At 45.7% G+C, this 20,588-nt stretch overlaps 1 protein-coding gene across 9 annotated transcripts in view; it reads right to left on the reverse strand.

The window, feature by feature from the left end:
* The window catches only part of LOC142767569 (uncharacterized), a 128,866-nt gene extending 109,225 nt beyond the window's left edge, over positions 1-19,641 (reverse strand). For 7 of the 9 annotated variants that reach the window (XR_012884997.1, XM_075869528.1, XM_075869524.1 and 4 more), the window contains exon 1: positions 19,525-19,641. The gene's annotated coding sequence lies outside the window, so the exon portion shown is untranslated. Of the gene's footprint in view, positions 1-15,642; positions 15,757-19,524 lie in introns of all 9 variants that reach the window. The other 2 variants (XR_012884998.1, XM_075869526.1) reach the window with 1 other exon arrangement.
* Between the last annotated feature and the right edge of the window lie 947 nt (positions 19,642-20,588).

Here is a 20,588-nt window from a genome sequence, read left to right on the forward strand (position 1 = left end):
GTTTGCGCTTCATGCATCACACATGCTACCGAGCGCTTCACCACAGAGATGTGAATGACTTGTTCTCCACCACAATACTGTTCGTCTGTGAGATTTGTTTAGTGCTCAACTCGCATGTCTAAAATGATACAGCATAGCCCGCGGAACAGCGCGGGCGACATCTGCAGTCGCAAATATGCCGAATCTGAGCATGCGCGGCGCCTGTAAGATGCCTGCGTTGCAGTTTTTACCCTTCTTTATCTCCCCGGCCGCGATGGCGGCTTTGGCTGTTGAAGCGCTGTGGAGATTACAGAACCGAAACGAAAAATAAAAGAAACCAGCGATTGCCCAAATAGGCGCCTTTTTGCTCTAAACTTTTTCTCATTTCATGTTTTGATATCACAGCGACAATGATTCACTTTGTTTTTTTGCTCCTTTTTGATTGTTCACTGAATTTTTAAAAGCACCTTCGATGCCCAAAGCGGTTGTTGCATCCGCGGTGATAAACAGGGGGCAGTTTTGCAAAGCACGCACGTCACTAGCGCAGCGAATGTTCAGACGTGGCGTATTTGCGACTGCAGATATCACCCGTGCAGTTCTGCCCGCGACGCTCTGTCGTTATAGACATGTGAGTTTAGCACAGTTCATTCGTGCTCCTTTGAAATGCGAAGCATGTCTTAGACATGTTCAGTGACTTTACGCGTATCTATCTATCTATCTATCTATCTATCTATCTATCTATCTATCTATCTATCTATCTATCTATCTATCTATCTATCTATCTATCTGTCTGTCTATCTATTTAGCTGCGTACGACTTCTAGCTCTCCTGGCCGCCTCGCTAATGGTATTGATAACGAAATTGGTATGGCATAACATGACGGTATGACGAGCATAACCGACTAGTCATAACATGAAAATCTTGGCATGTATGTCATTTATTTTATCAATTACATTGAATGGTCTTGTTGCTCTTCCGGTGGCTTCGTTCACAATTCATTTTGCAAAACCGGTATATGTAACGACTGCATAGCGAACAGTGACAGAGCTTGACGTGGATAATGACATGATTGTCATAATTTTCATGTTAAGACTAGTCATGACTACACGCCACGCTTATTGTGCGCTCGTGGTAGTTTCTCTAGCTTCACATATACAAAAATTGGTATTACAGGACATAAATGAATGACGTTGGTACATAATTGGTGCAAACCTGAGTATCATGAGATGCGTATCATGTAAGAACTTGACTACGTCCCACGCTCGTGATACGTTCGCGGCCGTTTTTCTAACTTAGCGTGTACCAAATTTGTTATCAGGTGACGTGAAGAGGCGACAAAGTTTAATAAAACGTCTAAACATAATAAACATGACGTGAGTATCATGTAAAACATGAATACATGCTACGCTGATGGCGTGCTTACGACCATTTCGCAAGTCCCTCGTATACTAAATTTGATATTACGAGACGTGAATAGACGAAAAAGGTAAATGACAGGCTCAAACGTGATAATCATGATATACATGTCATATACAACACTACAACATGCTACGCTCATAGCGCACTCCTGGCCGCTTCGCTAGCTCCACACATACTAAATCAGGTATCAGGTGACATGAATAGATAGCGAAGGTATATCACACGTCTAGACATGATAGTAATGATATGTTTGTCAGGTGAAACATGATTACATGTTACGCTCATAGCGTGGTAGCGGCCGTTTCACTAGCTCCACATATACCAAATTTGGTTTCAGGGGACATGAAAACATGAAGGTAACTTTATGCCCAAACATAATAATCGTGATAGCGTATTATGTAAAATATGATTACATCTATGCTCATAGCGTTCTCGCAGCCGTTCCGCTAGCTCCACATATGCTGAATTTGGCATTACGTGACGTGAACAGATGACGCATGTGAATGACACGTCCAAACATGGCCATCATAGCACGAAGTGATGCGCAGCATCAATTACGTCCACATCACACCGCTGTGCTAATTTAAATAGACATGTTTGCCTTCATTATTCGCGTTTCGCCTATCATTGATTTCTACAAACTGACGGATGTGCCAATTTTTTGTGACGCTGCCACCACACCAGCAACGCCGCCACCACACCACGGCGCAGTGCATGTATTAGAATTGCAGTGACACTTCCTCATTGGTGGCCCGCATAGCGCCACGAGCTGCGACACGTTATCTCAAAACGCCGTATTATTTGAGAGCCAGCGTGACCACCAGAATAGTGAACGAGAGGAATGCAAGATGCCGCCCCACGGATCTGCACATAACTGAACAAAAAATTACTTCGCATTAATTTCGTCGTAAGGCACGTTGTAAGGGGTCTGCCTCCCCCATGACGGCAAAGCACACATGAAGGCTAGGCCATTGGTGAGATCAGAGAAGGGAATAGAGGAGAGGGAGGTGAATGGCTGGATTGGGCGCATTTGCCTGGCGATGATAAAATATTGACTGCGTTTGTATGACGAGCATAAGTGAATAGTCATAAGAATAAAATCAGGATACCTATGTCATGAATGTTATGATTTCATGTTATGAATTTCAAGGTCTTCCTGCTCTTGCGGTGGTTTAGTTCACATGCATAATGCAAAACTGGTATAGCCTAGCATAACAAATGGCGAACATAAGTGACAGCCCCCACTCCCCCCCGTGTAAGTCGTGACATTCATGTCTTGCAAGTGATGACTAAACGCCACACTCATGGTGCGCTCGAGGTCTTTTCGCTAGCTTCATATATGTTAAATTTGGTGTTACGCTACATCAACGAATGGTGAATCTATGAGACCCGTGCAAACATGATAATCATGACATGCGCATTACGTAAGAACATGACTACGTGCCACGCTTATGGCGCGCTCGCAGTCGTTTCTCTACCTTGACATACGCCGAATTTGCTATCACTTGACGCGAATGGATCACGAAGGTATATGGCCGGTGCAAACGTTATATATATTGCACGTGTGCCATGAAAGTATACGAACACATACAATGCTCACTATACGCTTGGAGCCAATTTGCAAGCTTCACATACTCCAAATCTGGTATTACTTTGTGTGAATGAACGACGGAGGTAGTTGACACGTTCAATTATGATAATCAAGACATGCGCGTCATGTAAAACATGACTACATGCAACAGTCATAGCGCGCTTGTGGCTGTTCCTGTAGCTCCACATATACCGAATTTAGTATGATGTGAGGTGAATAGATGACAAAGGTAATTGACGCGTCCAAACCTGATAATCATGCCAGGCGTGTCATGTAAAAGATGACTACAAGGTACATTTCTAGCGTGCTCGTGGCACTTTCGCTAGCTCCACAAGTACGAAATTTGGTATCACGTTGCATAAATAGAGGACGAAGGTGAACGACAATTCCAAAACATGTTAATCATGAAGTTGAAGTGATGTACGCAAAAATTTATGTCCGCCTTGTGAAATTTTGCTTATTTTAATGTGGCGTGTCAACATTCTTCATTCGTGCTTCGCGTATAATCGATGCCCATTGTACGAGGAATCTGGCAATATTATGGCGATAGGAATTTATAAACACTCTCAGCTGGATTTTACCGCCGGCGTTGGCATTGACGTTGCCGTCAATCAGCTTGTACGTGTACGTATCTATATGTACATGAAACGTAAGAAAGAAAGAAATCCGGGAAAAAGACTCCAGCACACCGAATCGAACGTGGGACCCGTTAAAGATAAGTGCTAGGCGTGAACCACTAAGTCATGGAGAAGCATGTCTTTGAACGTTCAAACGGCAAGCAATTTATATCTACAACTTACCACTGGTGACGGACATCTTGACAGGGGAGGGCTATCGTGTATTCGACATTACCAGCAAGTAGGCGCCATGAGCGCGCGTTGTCACTTCGTCACGACGCGGCGGCACACCCTCTTATCTCCCACGCGTTCTTTGTTCAGCGGATAGAAGGAGTGGAAACTCACTCGCTACCCTTGTCTCATAGTGGGGAGGATCGTACACTTTGTCTGGCCTTTGGCTAGCACTGGGAGGATTAGGTTGTAGTTACCGGGCACATAAAGGTGACTGCATTTGTTGCAATACCTCTACATGCGAAGGAAACGTGCTTTTCAGACAATGTGAAATAAGAAATGACACAATAATTCACGTTCATCTTTACCCGTGAGTACGTTTCGTGCGTTATTTGGGCGTGAGAAATGCGGAGCACGTTTCTATCTGCTTGCCATTCTAGAAGTGACCTTCCGATTTGTTGCTATCGCATTCATTGCTTAGCATTTGCGGCAAAGCTGTGAAAAATTTGTTGCGCGCTATTTCATTCCCCTGAGGCAGGCAGATGGAAAGTAGCTTTATTCCGGGATGATCTTACCTAATGGGCAACAAAGAGCATTGATCTCTCAAGCCGACAGAACAACTGCTGAAACAACAGCTGGACAAGTTTGAGCGTGTTGGTGAGTTGTGCAGCACGATCATGGATTGCGTGAGCAGTCTGGCAATGGAGCCACTTAGGGTAAGTGAGCCACAGCTCCGGCCACAGGTTGAGCTAGCCAAGTATATGGGCTACTTAGACACGAAATCAATAGCTAACTTTATAGACGAAGCAGACAACTATGCCAGAGCTACTGGTGCCTCAGAAGCGTACGTAATCGCTCGAATCTAGCCGTTGCCCCACCGTGGTAGTCTAGTGGCTAAGCTATGCAGCTGCTGACCCACAGGTCCCGGGATCAAGTCCCGGCTGGGGCGGCTGCATTTTCGATGGAAGCGGAAATTGCGTAGGCCCATATGCTCATATTTGTGTGCACGTTAAATAACCGCAGGGGGTCGAAATTTCCACAGCCCTCCACTACGGCGCCTCTCATAATCGTACGGTGGTTTTGCGACGTTAAACACCACATATCAATCAATCAAATCATTTAATCTAGCCATTGGCTTCACGGGATCCCGCAGGACGATGGTGAAGGCTGCCTTGGTTTTCCCGACATGGGCTGATTTTAAAAAGCGCTTACGAGAGGAAGTTGTGTCCGCTGAAGACAAGCAGTGAGTCCAGCGTGAGTTCGAATTGATAACGTAACGTACAGACAAAAACCTACTTGAGTACGTTCTGACGATGAGGAATTGCATGGTTGAGCCGCACCGACTGCTTCGGAAAGTGGCAAAGTCGTTCGGGTCATTCAACAGTCTTCTTAAATTGTGGCCATCTCTTCATGGGCACACATTCAAAACTTTTCAACGTTCCGCACGGGCAGGCAATGGTGTACAAGATTGAGAGCTGAAAGCAATTACGTGCCACTGCCATCGCCTTTATGTGCGCTTTAGCCGTCACTGAATTAGCCTGCCCACGTTGCCAGTTCCCCATGCGACTTGACGAGCCCAGACGCAGTCACGGTTGTCTCCTCTCGCGTCCAGGACACCTTCACTTATAAACAAGAGTGGCCCGGATCCCATTTAATACATTATATGGGGACAGCTGTTCTTGGGAGCAAGTGTCTGTTGAGCAGCGTTATGGTGCAGAGCACTCACTCCTTACTCGATCCAAAAAGCATAGGCGTCCGTACCGACCGTCTTGATATGCCGGGTTCACAAATCCGGCGCAAGCAGACTGAGACAGGTGCTGGGTACTCGGGGCATGATTTGATTGTTAGGCTAACTGGCCAACGCACACATGCGCAAGTTATATGCTGTCACAAAACGAGCGCTGAAAAAAGGGCGCGCCGTCGAATTCTCGCGAGGAAACGCCGAAGTGACGCCGCGAGGTCAACAATAAAAAAAAGAAAACAAGCATCCAAAGACTCCCCGGGCACACGTCCTTCTCCCCTCGGAAGCGTATGTTCGCCGGCTAACCTCCTCACTCCACATCGGCGGCCGAGCAGGCCCTAAAAGATTTTCGATGGAAAGTGGCGTGGTGATGCCGGGTTGCGTCATCCGTCGCGGACGGCCTTCGAACCGTCTCGCCTTTCCCCCAGCCTTCGCTGCGTATCGCGCCGACGAAATGATGAAAACTTTCTGGAATCTCGCGCCGAAGGTATTTAATCGATCAGCCGAGATGAGAGGTCAGGAGACCAAAGTTAGCGCCAGAGCGCGCAGGGTATTCCGCCGTGTAGTCGTCGAAGGTTTTGTCCGTAGGGACAAAGCAGAAGAAGAAGAGGATTTCCACCTGATGGGTGAAGGCTCGAGCTACAGGCAAGAGCATGTGTCTACCCCTATCGAGCGAAGACCCGTGGCAACAGCTGCATGTGTGAAGCCGACGTGTTTCCGGCGAAGAAGTTTGAAGCTTGGAGAGTGGCCAATTGAAGACGCGAGGTTTCCTGGAAGGGAAACTTCGGGGGCAGCGGAACGACAATAACGCTGGACTTTCAGTTAGTGATTCTCGGAAGAGTATTATCCAGACTTTTGTTCCAAGAACATTGGACTGAATAGGTTTTCTATCTCTTTAGTCTTTCACAGTCTTGGTTGTTCAATGCATGCGACTGCATTGTAGTGCGTAACGTTGTCTGTGTCCGTTGTTTCGAGTGTGGCTGATTGTACTGTGTAGTACGTTGTTTGATTGGTGACATATTGTACTCAACTATTGTGGAGTGTGCATACTTGTGTATTGTTTTGATCTGCCATTATTGAGAATATAATTTTGTTTTGTTTATCAACTCTCGGCTCTGACTTGTTCTTTGGGCCACAGCCGGTGTCCGCTGGTGCGCCAAAAAGGACCACTTCTAAATTGTCCACGCTTTCGTGGTGTGGTTCGGAGGGCCGATACTTCGGCACGTGGAATTAGCCCGGCGATCGCCTCCCGAATTAACGGGACCTGTGACAATTAATGTGGCGTCTGCGACAGGACCTTTTGGTGCACAGTGTGTCCAAAGTAGTGAGAAAGAGCCTCGAGTGTTGACAGTGCTATCGGAACGATTTTGTGTGTTGCTCAGTGTTCTCGTTAACGAGTGCAGGGGAGTGTTCCGATAGACTGATTTAGGCAGATACTTTTTGCACACGGCAAGACTTTATTTGCGAAACACCTTGGATCTCGAAAAGTTAGTAGCTCTTGGTGAGAAGATGGGTCTTTCTGGCGCCTAACTAAGTAAGTGGGTAAGCCAGAAGGAGAAAGAGGCAGTGGAAAGAGAGAGGTTGGCAGCTGAGAGCCAAGGAAGAAAAAGCGGCTGAGTTGAAGAGAGAGAGGTTGGCGGCTGAGAGAGCGAAAGAAGAAGGAGAGCAGCTATTGAAGTTGGAGCTGAGAGAGAAAAGTTGGCAGCTGAAAGGGCGAGTGAAGAAAGAGAAGCAAAGGAGCGAAAGCTGAAAGAAGAAAGAGAGCAGCAATTGAAGTTGGAGCTGGAGAGAGAAAAGCTGGCCGCTGAAAGGGCGAGAGAAGAAAGAGAAGCAAAGGAGCGACAGCTGAAAGAAGAAAGAGAAGCGGAGATGGCTGAAAGGGAACGTCAGCGACAGCACGAGATGGAACTCGAGCGGCTCCGTTTGCAACAGCGAAGTGAAACTCCGGTCCAAGCTAGATTTGGAAGCAGCGAACGGGAGGACCACGGCTTCCGCTTGAACCCAAGTGAGCTGCTCGTAGCGTTTGATGAAAGAAGGACGACTTTGACGCGTACCTTCACAGATTTGAGACAATTGCAAGAAGCCAGAATTGGCCGAAACATCAATGGGCAACTGCTCTGAGTACTTGCTTGAGTGGTGAAGCGCTCAGTGTGTACGGCAGGCTGACGCCGACAGATGCAGCCAACTATGCAAAGGTGAAAGCTGCTTTGCTGAAGCGATTCAGATTTACTGTGGAAGGTTTCCGGGACAGACTTCGGACAGGAAATCCAGCTGATGGTAAGACGGCTACGAAGTACGCCGCCCGACTTAGCCATTATTTCGACAGATGGATTGAATTTTTAGGGACCGCGCAGGAGTACGATGAGCTTAGAGAGCTCCTTATTAGAGAGCAATTTCTTACTAGTTGCCACCCAAGCCTGTCACTGTACTTGAAAGAGAGGAAAGCTGAGTCATTTGAAGGAATGCTTGAATTGGCTGATCAATTCTTGGAAGTGCAAGGTGGCACAAATGTGGCCAGAGTCAAGAAGGAGTGTCCCGAAGATTCGAAAAAATCGGCACCCGAACAAAGGAAGCGTGCACCGGAAAGTGTTCCGCGATGTTTTCTGTGTAACCGAGTGGGTAATCGCGCGAACAACTGTCGTACTAACTTTACGAGCCCTACGTTAGTAAAATGTTTCAAGTGTGGTCAGACTGGGCATAAAGCAGACGCATGTCGTAACGGAGCGAGTCAAACTCACCAGGTATCATGTGTGCTAGCAGCACCAAAATCCGGTGATAATGCCGTCACCGACGGATTCGTAGAGTTGAAAAATGGGGAGAAACTTCCTATTGTGGGCGCTGTATTGACAAAACAGCCAACCGGTGCTACGAAGGGAATGCCAACGCTGCCTGGAAAAGTTGCGGGCAAGAAGATTACGGTTTTAAGAGACACCGGTAGCTCCACGGTTATCGTGCGGAGAAATTTGGTACGGGAAGGTGAGTTGACAGGAAAACCGAAACCGGTTTGCCTAATTGACAGTACGGTTCGGATGCTTCCCGAAGCAGAGATTTAAGTTGATTCCCCGAACTTCAGCGGGAAGGTTACCGCTCTTTGCAAGACGACCCCCCTGTACGACCTCGTCATCAGAAACATCGATGGGGCGCGAGGGCCAAACGAACCAGAACGTTTGGAAGAAGACCCGAAGATGGAGCCTCCGCCGACACAGGGACCGCGAGATACAGTAGAGAATAATCGCGTGAAGGATTTCACTCGAGCCCAAGGTGAAGCCTGGACGCAAGAGACAGTGAATGAGAACGTCATCTCATATTGAATTACTTTATGTGCTGGGCAGCTGGACTTACGTCGGCTCGACCTCAACCGACCGACAGTGTAAAAGTGACGGAGTCAGCCAGCCAAGCCCAATGACGTGACATGAACAAGCAGGTGACAGGATCGGTTGAGCGTTATAACCCGCTAACAATGTCGGAAGGGACAACGATGGCTGAGACGCCGCCTCAGATACCAACGAAAGAAGAAGCTCGCCGGAACAAAACGAGAGAAAACAGAAAAATATCGAGCGAACACCGCAAGAAAGGGCGCAAGCGAAGCTCGAAGTAATTAGGGAAGGTGCCAAGGTCAAATCGGAATGCGTTTGGATGTGTTGTTATTGTGTTATCCTGTGTCACAGGTTTCCTAGTGTTTGTGCTGTGACGTGATGTATAGTATTGTACAATTGTTGTAATGGGAGAACTTTGTACATTTGTATTGTTTGGAATATGTGGTGGAGTGTTGTACTCATGGACCTGGGGTTATATTTCATGTGTTGTGAGATTGAATTACATTGTGCAATTGTATTGAGTGATATACTTTGAATGTGGCGTGTCATTAGCGACAGACTGTGTTACAGTCTCTGAGAATGTGGGGACTGTTCGCGCACGTTTGTGTGGTTTCGAATATTATGAGATAATATTCTAAAAGGCGGGGCATTGTCACAAAACTAGCGCTCAATTTTCACGACGAAACGCCGGAGTGACGCCGCGCGGTCAACGATAAAAAAAAGAAAACAAGCATCCAAAGACTCCCCGGGCACGCGTCCCTCTCCCCTCGGAAGCGTAGGTTCGCCGACGAACCTCCTCACTCCACATGGGTGGCCGAGCAGGCCCTAGAAGATTCTCGATGGAAAGGGGCGTGGTGATGCCGGGTTGCGTCATTCGTCGCGGACGGCCTTCGAACCGTCTCGCCCTTTCCCCCAGCCTTCGCTGCGTATCGCGCCGACGAAATGATGAGAACTTTCTGGAATCTAGCGCGGAAGGTATTTAATCGAGCAGCCGAGATGAGAGATCAGGAGAAGACTGAAGTTAGCGCCAGAGCGCGCAGGGTATTCCGCCGTGTAGTCGGCGAAGGTTTTGTCGGTAGGGACAAAGCAGGAGAAGAAGAGGATTTCCCCCAGAGGGGTGAAGGCTCGAGCTACAGGCAAGAGCGTGTGTCTACCGCTATCGAGCGAATACGCGTGGCAACAGCTGCGTGTGTGAAGCCGACGTGTTTCCGGCGAAGAAGTTTGAAGCTTGGAGAGTGACCAATTGAAGACGCGAGGTTTCTTAAAAGAGAAACTTCGGGTGCAGCGGAACGACAACAACGCTGGACTTTGAGTGAGTGCTTCTCGGAAGAGTATCATCCAGTCTTATGTTCCAAGAACTTTGGACTGAATAGGTTTTCTATCTCTTCAGTCTTTAAGTGTCTTGGTTGTTCAATGCATGCGACTGCATTGTAGTGCGTATTGTTGTCTCTGTCCGTTGTTTTGAGTGTGGCTGATTGTACTGAGTAGTACGTTGTTTGATTGGTGACATTGTGGAGTGTGCACCCTTGTGTAATGTTTTGATCTGCCATTATTAAGAATATAATTTTGTTTTGTTCATCAAATGTCAGCTCTGACTTGTTCTTTGGGCCGAAGCCGGCGTCCGCTGGCGCATCAAAAAGGACTACTTCTAAATTGCCCACGCTTTCGTTGCGGTTCGGGGGGCCGATACTTCGGCCCTTGGAATTAGCCCAGCGATCGCCTCCCGAATTAACAGGACCTGTGACATATGCTACCAGTTCGGTCAAGCTAGTCACGTGAGGTGGCAAGGTTTTCCGGGCCGTAGCGCGAATACAGGCCTTTCGGGAAGCTTCTGCGACTGGTGATACTGAACAATGGCAGTGTGTCGCAGCCCACGGCCATCAATGCCAGGAGCCTGAAACGCTGCTCGGTATGTTCAGACGAGGAACAACAAGCTGGTGAGTCAGTCATAGGCCCCTCTGTTTGCCTCATAGCACAGGCGCTGTCACCTGAAACCACAATGAACGTGAAAGCAGTGGGAATTATTGTATCAGCCCTTCTTCATACTAGCTAGAAAATCTCTCTAATTAGTGACACGTTGCTGGAACAGCGTTAATATAAAAAGCTGAAGCTTCTTGACACAAATGTTAGTTTGAGAAAGACATCAAACCGCGAATGAAATGCTCAAGCTTGTGTTCATTTGCTTATATGGTTCACTCTAAGCCTAAATCGGGCAACGTTGAACTGCGGTCCTAAAACCAATAGATGAATGGTTTTTCCAACAGGGACGAAATGTGTGACAGTGCGTGTCGTGCGCAAACACCCGGAAATGAATCGCCTACTGCGAATATTTCACTCCAATACTCGGCACGGTCAGTATCACGAAAACAAGTTATATCGGCTATGCACCACGGTGAAATTGGAGCACTATGTAACGAATAGAAGATGTTATGAGGGGTAAGTACATCGCACATTCAGTGCACACAGCAAGCGCCTTCACGTTTTCACCATGCCAACACGGGTGGGCCGAAACCAAGTGAAAGCCTCCGCGAACAGAGTCAATGTGAATAAATCGCTTCAATGTGATGTACTAGTTAAAACTACGAAGAAGACTGGAAACGCCAATAAAAGGAAGCTGTTTGTCAGTGGTCGTATACCTACACAGTCACTGGCCACACCTTCAAAGCGATTTATAGAAAAAGTAGGCGTTCTACGTCATCGAAATCAAACTGGCTGCCGGTGTGAGTGACTTGCCGGCACACGGAATGAAAACGTCGCATACAATTTCTTTCGCAGAAAGTAAGGTCGCCTGCACTATAGCTCAGATAAAAGTGTGTCTTTTTCTTCATGTGGCAGTGCACAGCCAGTGACTTACCAGTACGATGAAAGAACCGTGCCTGCGAACGGTCTCATCGCTGTAAGTATACAGATATCCACCTCACTTCGTAAGACTTCACGGACATTGGACACCAACCTATTGTTCATTTGTGACTATAAAATAACAACGACAAAAATTACACGCGAGCCGCATGTTGCGACTGCCGGTGGCCGTTTAGTTGTACTCTTCGTAAGGCTATCAACGCCATCGGCAAGCTCACACGGTGCACAAAATAATTTTTACACCATCAAGGGTGTAACCAGGTTTGTCGCCGGAGGGACACCGCATAGGTGTTTTCGGGTGCACCTTCTGAAAGGGTGTTAGCTGAACACTCTACATGAACGGTGTATAGCGAAATAAAACGTATGGTGTTATGGTGTACTTTTACTTCAACACCTTTCTGAGAGGGCGTTAGATGGGCGTGTGCCACCCGCTAAATCGGCTCTCACAGAACCTCGAATAGATAGGCACGGGACAGGCTATCAACAACTAAAGAGGGTAATAACAGAAAAGGTTCTCTGTTAAGTACGCGTCACACAGAGGGCTAGTGTCTTATTTATATAAGCAAGCTTACTGGAATTCAATGATATTACTAAACGCTTTCTTTGTAAAACTGACTATTTAGGTTTAGACAGTATTTTATGGTTATATGAACAAATACAAATATTCAGAGTAATAAATAGCATAAGCATCTCATGTATATCTATTGAAGGCTCAGTGAGTCAATACAGGAAGGGTGCTTGCTATGTATACGTGTGTGTAGACACACAAACACAATATATTGAATACAATGGTGCTCGTAGTAGTCCACACGTCTCATGTAGGATGCAGACATATACATACTTCAGCAATTTGATTTGTAGTCAAACTTGGCATCGCGAAATCATGTCAGTTTAGGCTCACTTAGTTCATTTCAAACTTTCTGATTGTACACAAATAATAAAGCTGCTTTGATATACATCATTTCCACCTATTCAGAAATCTTTTTTCACACCTCCTGAAAGTAAATACATGTTTGCGTAGGATAAATGTAAAAAAACATGTACCCCAGCACATGTTTTCTCTCAACTGAAAACAGATATGTATCATTGTATTTCATATATGTTATCATCATTACTACAGTTTAGAGCGTTTACAGACAACAATCAAGAAGGTAATGTACATTTGTCATTCGCTGAAAAAAAAAACAAGAATAAATGACCAGCCCTATAACCTAACCACATAATGGTTCACCACATCATGAAAATTTTAAGCTTTAATTTTGCAGCATTTTCCTAGGTTTAGACACTGTTTTCTTTTCTCAAAAACACGCTCTCTACAAAAAATCAAAATGGAGCCGGCAGGTGGAAACACGATGTAGAATCGTCAAGGAGGAAGTGCCTCAGATAGGCCGGACACGCTCGCTGGCTTTTGTGCCGACTGGTTGTGCCCTCGCCACCTTCGATGACAGTGAAGCTCTGGCCGACTGGGCTGGTCCTACGCGATCTACTGACGCTGATCTCCGAAGAGGACGACAGCGAAGCTCTGGTTGACTGGACTCGCCCTATGCCACCTCCTGTCGCCGACAAGAGCTCTGGCCATTGATGCCCCGTTCTCGGCCTCCTGCGACCGTCTTCATCTTTCCTATGTTCCCCTTACTTCTGTCGTACGCTGTCCCTGCGCCTCACTCACTTCTTCATCCCTCTCTCTCTTTATATCTTTACCTTTTAATCATATATTTTAACTTCATCCTTCACCCCCACCCTTCACGAGCTACTGTTGAGGTGTCCTCGCCCTGAGAGACAGTTACAGGGCAAAATTGTTTTTATTTTTTTCATGTAAAATTACTTTCCTCCTCTGATAGACCAGCTGAGGTATCGATAGGAGGACCAATCTTCGTCGAAGATGCCTTGTCATTTTTCGCGTGTTAGTTTTAAGGAGGCTAGTAGGGACGTCATCTCCCGGTGGTGACACTTGTCCTTGTTGACAGTCGCCATCAGAAACAAAAAAACTTTAAAGCAGATTAGGACAGTCCTCGCTTCACTTCAAGTTGTGATGTACTGGTTCAAGATGCTTTCGCTGGGTGGAAAAAAAAGGAAAAAAAAAAACAAGACGGACCACGCAGAGACGAAGCAGTGTGCTGCCAAGCGGTGGCCGCTGCCGACATCAAAAAAGAAATCTTGGAAGTTGGAAGCCGGCAGATAGTTTCCGCGTCCGGCCAACACAAAAGGTTGTTGACGATAGCGGCTTACGCCTGTATTTGATCACCTATGAATGGGACGAATAACAAACGTTGGTTACAAAAAGAAAGGAAAGAGAAGCAGGGGGCATACATTTACATGCCAAGATGTCGAGATTAAGCGATACCAGTACACTGTCTAGAAATATACTGCCTAGTGTCGTGAGCGTGGGCTTGGAGATGGCCCCGCAGTGGATGACTGCTGGCGGCACCCGCCTGGTGCGCTGCTGTGCGAGTGGGTGCATTTGCGTCCAATCCGTGCGCTCCAAAAGCACTGCAAAGCTTTTAGCAGGCCGAGCCATGCGGACCAAGTTTTATTTTCCTGAATTTTAGGAGTGTTTTTACATACTTCTTTATCATATAAAAACTACTCGATTGCTTTCACATTACTGATTGTTTCAATACTAAACAAAGATCATTTCGTGCCATAATTTTCGCAATCCACTACTGCTCGCAAAAAAAGGCGCAGATCCCGCGTAACTTGGGAATCAATGTTATGCAAGGAGACTGTTGTAATTTTTATTAGATGAAACTTTATGAAGTGGCACTAAATATTATGCGAGAAATTGGATAGTCAACACTGAAACTAGCCGTGGCGTTTGACGAACATTTGGCTCTTCTTGCAAAGTATTTCGAAGACCCAAAGTTAAGGGGCGATCGTGAGGGCACCCAGACGTAGGTGAATTAATGGATATATAGATAAATAGGTAGATAGATTGATTATAGATAGATAGAGAGAGAGAGAGATAGATAGATAGATAAATAGATAGATAGAAATATAGATAGATAGATAGATAGGTAGATAGGTAGATAGATAGATAGATAGATAGATAGATAGATAGATAGATAGATAGATAGATAGATAGATAGACAGACAGACAGACAGACAGACAGACAGACAGAACGATAGACAGATGGACATCAATCTCATTCTATTCATTGTACGTGGAATGTAGCGCAGGCTCGTGATTGGCATCTCTAAACCATAGCCTAGGCTGCGCCGCTTGTTTTTACGTTCGGTGAAAGATTGCAGCACACTACGTTTAATTCCTTTTCTGCTGGAAATCGGAGCGAAATGATCTTCGCATCCTCAAATAAACGTGGTGACTGACACCGTGTGTGTAGTGTGCGTGGTGAATGACGCGTTGTTGGTGCAATTGAAGTCGTTTGGTGGAGAGCCTTCCTCAGATTAATTTCAGCAGTGATGTTCGAAAAAACTGTCTGGATATCGAGGATTTTTCTCTGAGTGTAGATGGCTGTCAATCGCTGAGAGTTACAGCGACGATGAACGATCGTCTGCTAGCTCTGGAGTGGAGAGTTGCACTTCACATCCCTCCGTGCGTTAATGCTTTTTCACGTCGTAAGTAACTTTGTATTTATTGTATAGTATCCTTCAGTTGGTCATCTACTCACGTGATATAATACCGAATCTGGTATATGCGAAGTTGGCAAAACGGCCGCGAGCGAATCATGAGTGTGGCATGTAGTGATGTTACATGACACGGATGTAATGATTTTCAAGTTAGGGTCTGTCGCCTGTGTTCATGCCATACCATACCAGTTCTGCAACATCTCATGTGACTCATGTGAACGAAAGCACCACAAGAGAAGCAAGACCATGAAATGTATATCATGACATTCATGACACGCATGTAATGATTTTCATGTTATGATTAGTAACTTATGCTTATCATACAGTGATGTTATGTCATAACAATTTTGGGATTCATACCGTTATCCAAACGGCCAGGAGAGTTTAATGTTGAAGCCCCGCCATGGTGGTCTTGTGGCAAAGGCCCTCGGCTGCTGACTCGCAGGTCGCGAGTTCAAATCCCAGCTGCGACAGCTGCGTTTCCGATGGAGGCGGAAATGTTGTAGGCCCATGGGCTCAAATTTGTGCATAGTAAAGAACCCCAAATGGTCGAAATTTCCGGAGCCTCTACTACGGCATCTCTCATAATCCTATGGTGCTTTTAAAACGTTAAACCCCACATATCAATCAATCAATCAAGCTAAATGTTGAAAGCAGATAGATAGATACGCTCAAAGTCCACGAAGCTCGCTAAAAATACTTCGCACATAAAAGGTCAAACTACTTGGGTTTGTTCTTGACAATGGTGAACTAAAGCCAAACCCAGATATCCCGCGCAATTGCAGATTTGTTGCCACCCAGAAACACTAAGAGTTCGAAAAAGTTTCTGGGAATGACTCCTTTTTATTGTGATTTATTTGCACAATACACAGACATCAATCGACCACAATCACAGCTGCTGAAGAAAGACGTTTAATGGCTCTGGAGCAGTGACAAACAAGCATCTTCCGACACACTTTCGAAATTCAGCTGCCAGATGTAAACAAAACTTTTTTTGCAGACCAATTGAAGAGATTATGGCCATGATGCAGAACGTTTACAGGAGTGCGCCGGCGCGAAGAGGCCCGTAGCTTTCACACGCCTCACTTTAACCGGTGTGACGTGAAACTTCTCGGTAACAGAGCAGGAATGTCCAGCCATCATTTTTTTATTAAAGAAGTTGGAAATGTTTTTTGATAGGATACAATGTATTATTCAAACTCCTCATCAAGCACTGTCTTGACTTAAATGACTACCTTAACCCTCCGAACGATTGGCGCGAGGGGCGCTTACGTTTCAGCGCTACAATTATGTCATTGCGTACCGAAAGAGTTGCGCTAACACAGTTGCTGATGCACTTTCACGTGCGCTCTTGTCTAAGGAACCCCAGGTAGAGCCCGAAAGAGTGTGTGGTCACGACACCACCCGAACTGACACAAGAAATTCCCGTTGGGGTACTCTGGTGAATAAACATAAGCTTTTTGCAGCACATCATAGTAATGGCTTCTGTCGTAAAGTGTCAGAAAAGCTTGGGACTCAAAATTCAGCTGAGCCAGGAAGGGATAGGGAGGCACACTGCTATCTTCTTGGAGAAAAAGGCATCTTGGTACGGTATTTTCCCCAGGATGACTATGGTAATGGAGAATCCCCGTTTCGCGTTGTTATTTCTCGCAAACTTCGCACATTCTTCATGGCGTACAATCACTGCCGTGCCTTAGCTTGCCACTTCTCAGGGCAGAAACTTACGAGAAGCTGTGTCGTATAGTAACTTGACGAGGCGTTAAAAAGGAAGTGTTGCGCTACGCGTGTTGTTGTTCAGTTTGTCAAAGGGCGAAAGCACAAGATGGTCTACTGCTAGGACCCCGGGAATAAATTTAGAATACGTCGCTTTGGCACTTAGTAACATGTGACGTCATGGATTCATTTTCCATGAGTTGGGGGTGAAACGAAAACCTGCTTCTGTGACTGATCATTGCATGCAATAGATCAAATTGTTTCTTTTACGCAAGCTCACTTAGCAAAAAGTATGGAACTGCCTTCTCAAAACTTTCACCACGCTTAGATTCCCTGCCCAGTTGATCACGAACAATACAACGTACTTCACCAGCAAGGTGTTCACAAATTCCTGTGATGCCCTGAAAATTTGTCATAAGCGTACATCTGGAAATCACATGCAACCTAACATCACCGAAGAGCAAACCAAAGTCTTGAATCTCTGCTTGTCATGCATACCGAGGGTCACAAGTACTGGGATCTGACGCTAGAAGGCGTAGCATTTGCGACGGGAAAAACAATGAATCGGTCAACAGGTTTCACTCCTGTGCAACTTAACCTAGAAAAAGAATTAAGTTCTCCACAGGACAACGCTCTGGCAACTGCCACCACTAGTGGGAGACCTTATGCAAAAGTGCTGCTGATCTGAGGCACCGGCTACAGCACCTCGGTGTATTTCGCATGAACAACTATACAATATGATAAGCGTCAAAAGAATATTGATTTTCGGCTCGGGGACTTTGGGTCAAAACACACACACGCACTCAGTGATGCTCCGAAAACTTTAAACTTCTCTAGCAAAGAGGTGGGACGGGCTTTATAAAATAACTCAGAAATCTAAGCTTTTGTACATAATAACAGATTCTATGACTAATCAAGTGCATGGCCCTACTCACTTCTCCAATATTGAATCATTTTTGGCATGCAAAAATTCCGCCACAGGAGATGCAGACATTCCTCATCGGACCCTGGCCACCCAGTAACCAACACCAGTGAGCAAGTGCTACCATCTTCGTCAGTGGTAACGTAGCAAAGAGGGGTTTGGTAAGATGGCGCGTTTCGTTCCTTGGTGCTTGCTTTTTTTCCCTCTCCTTGGGCTGTTATGGCTGCAAGACGAAAATACTGTCATAGACAGCGATATGGAAATATTTGTTGGTTTTTCTTTATCCTCGACACAGGGTCCCTGCAGCCGGACATAACCTGCAGACCTCCAGTCTACATCCCGCCTTCTTGAGGTGAGGAGGGGGGAGGAGAGCTGGGATGCGTGGGAAGCACGCGCACTGACTACCGAGAGATTGCGCCACGTGTTGCGCAGTAGCGGCCCGCGCGGCCCACTTGCAATCTTCAAAAGGACCAGCCTTTGCGCTGCCCGGGGGAGAAGTGCGGAGGCTGCCACTAAGAATTGGCGCTATCAGCCAAGCTGGCTCATTGCAGCTGCCCGTGGATTACGGTCACTGCACCGCCATCTCATCCTTGGGCCAACCCTTTCGTTTGACGCATTTAGATAAATAAACTGTTCTTGCTTGTTTTGACGTAGAGCCTACGTTTTTCATGGTTTAAATACTAACTTGACACAATAAGCCCGATACCCACGGTTGGTACGATACTGCTACACTGTTTCACTCTCGAAAGAGGTGATGAACAGTGTCGGCCGGGAATAGTTCACTTGTGCGAGTGAACTTGTCGGCATACAAGCAACGTTGCCAAGTGCCATTCTTCTTTTATTTCTGATGTATTCGGATTGCACTTGAATACATCAAAAGAAAGCAATATATAATTACGAAAGCAACGCTCGGCGCAGTCCACGTGGAAATATTCTGTAATCTTCTTGAGCGTTTCATATTACTACCGCGAGAGTGTTAAAATGGCTCGTTTTGCAGAAATATTGTCAGCTTTGGGGTGATCATCGTTGGTTGTGAAAGAAGAATAATCTTGGTCATGAGCAAAAGACGCGAAAATACGCAAAGTAAAAATGAAAGTTATTTGGTTCGACTAAAAATCAGAGCCCTTTGCTGGGTCGTTGTGGCAAGCAGGTCGGAACACCGTGTACTGCTATGTAACCGGAAAAAGAACAAAAAAAGACACACGCTCAGTTTTCCTGCATGTGTGACAAACTATTGGCTTTGTGGTTTCACAAGCACAAAACAACAAAAAAAATGAACATGATAATAAGCGTTTCTATTGTTTTCCTTATTTTAAGTATCCCTGCTTGTTACTCGTATCTCTTTACTCCCCTATATTGACTCTCCGTTACACTTTTCGATGCGCAAGTCTATAGCGACGCTGCACACGTGGAGGCTCACTTTCTATATTCCCAAAATTAAGATGGGATTACGCCACTCCTCTTATTTCTTGAATATACTGGCTGTGGCTTCAATATCTTCAGAAGCTCGTACCTCACCATGAATTGAACGTATTTTTGTAGCGCTGAATCAAGCGATTATTAGGTTACAGCGTTTTCTGTGACAAAATGCCTGTGCATTAACGTACCTTTTCTTCTTCCGATCCCCTACCTGACGTACAGTAAAGCTGGTAAATGTGAATTCTGACTTACGCCATCCTTGTTAGGTTATTTTATACCCTCCTCTGAGATATCGTGTAAAAGCCTCACTCGGGTACAGTGTATGGTTCACGCAAGCATTACATATAATTAATATACAACAAAGCTGTCACATATTGTTTTCCAGAAAACCGCTCCTTACCTCATGCTGTGATGTCTTTTCAATGTCTTTAGTTCTATTTTTGTGATATTATTGACAAAGACTCACAGGGAATATTCACCCATAAATCTGACCCTCGCATGACGTCTCAGCGGGAACAAAATCTTCATTTAATCTTTTTGAACAATGACATGAAACGCTAAAACAGAAAATATTTCTGGTTCAGCTTCTTTGTTATGACGACGAATTTATTTCTTAATGTTAATGATGGCTAGTATCAATATACTTTTCCAACTTTCAGTTAATGACCTCAAGCAGAATGGGTTCAGTATCGGACTCCTTCTTTTCGTTTTGCCTAAGTGAGGGCTCTCGTACGCCTCGGATCATTTTGTTGAAGAAGTTCAAAGTTTGAAATTTTTCGAACAAGTTTTTGCCTGATTTTTCGTGGCATGGATTGGACAAAGCAGATAGAACGACTGTACGTAGAGTGCGGACGACTTTTCGGTTGGCTCATCACTAATGTGAGATTTGCTTACTGTAGCAATGAGCAAGCCAAGGTTCAGCTAACGCGTTTTCAATGTAGAACTACTGCTTGTTTATGAAGTGACACACTTATGTCTTAGAAACTGTTTGTAGAAAGCTATCACATAAAAAGTTAGTTTGAGAGGCAGTTATACTGAAAGAACATAACGAACGTTCTTTAGAAGTGTTACTTCCTGCTGTTTTATTTTCACAAATCCTAACTCACTCCAAAGGTTATAACGCTCATGAGACATACATACTTCAGAACTATTAATGTGTGGCGACACACTGAGCATGAACTGGCGCATCCTCCTGCTCGTCTCTCCCTAGGCCCGCGTCACACGGCCGCATGCTGCATTATGCCTCCGATAA

This window comes from Rhipicephalus microplus, chromosome 7 (assembly GCF_043290135.1).
Source record: "Rhipicephalus microplus isolate Deutch F79 chromosome 7, USDA_Rmic, whole genome shotgun sequence".
In the NCBI taxonomy this organism is placed as follows: domain Eukaryota; kingdom Metazoa; phylum Arthropoda; class Arachnida; order Ixodida; family Ixodidae; genus Rhipicephalus; species Rhipicephalus microplus.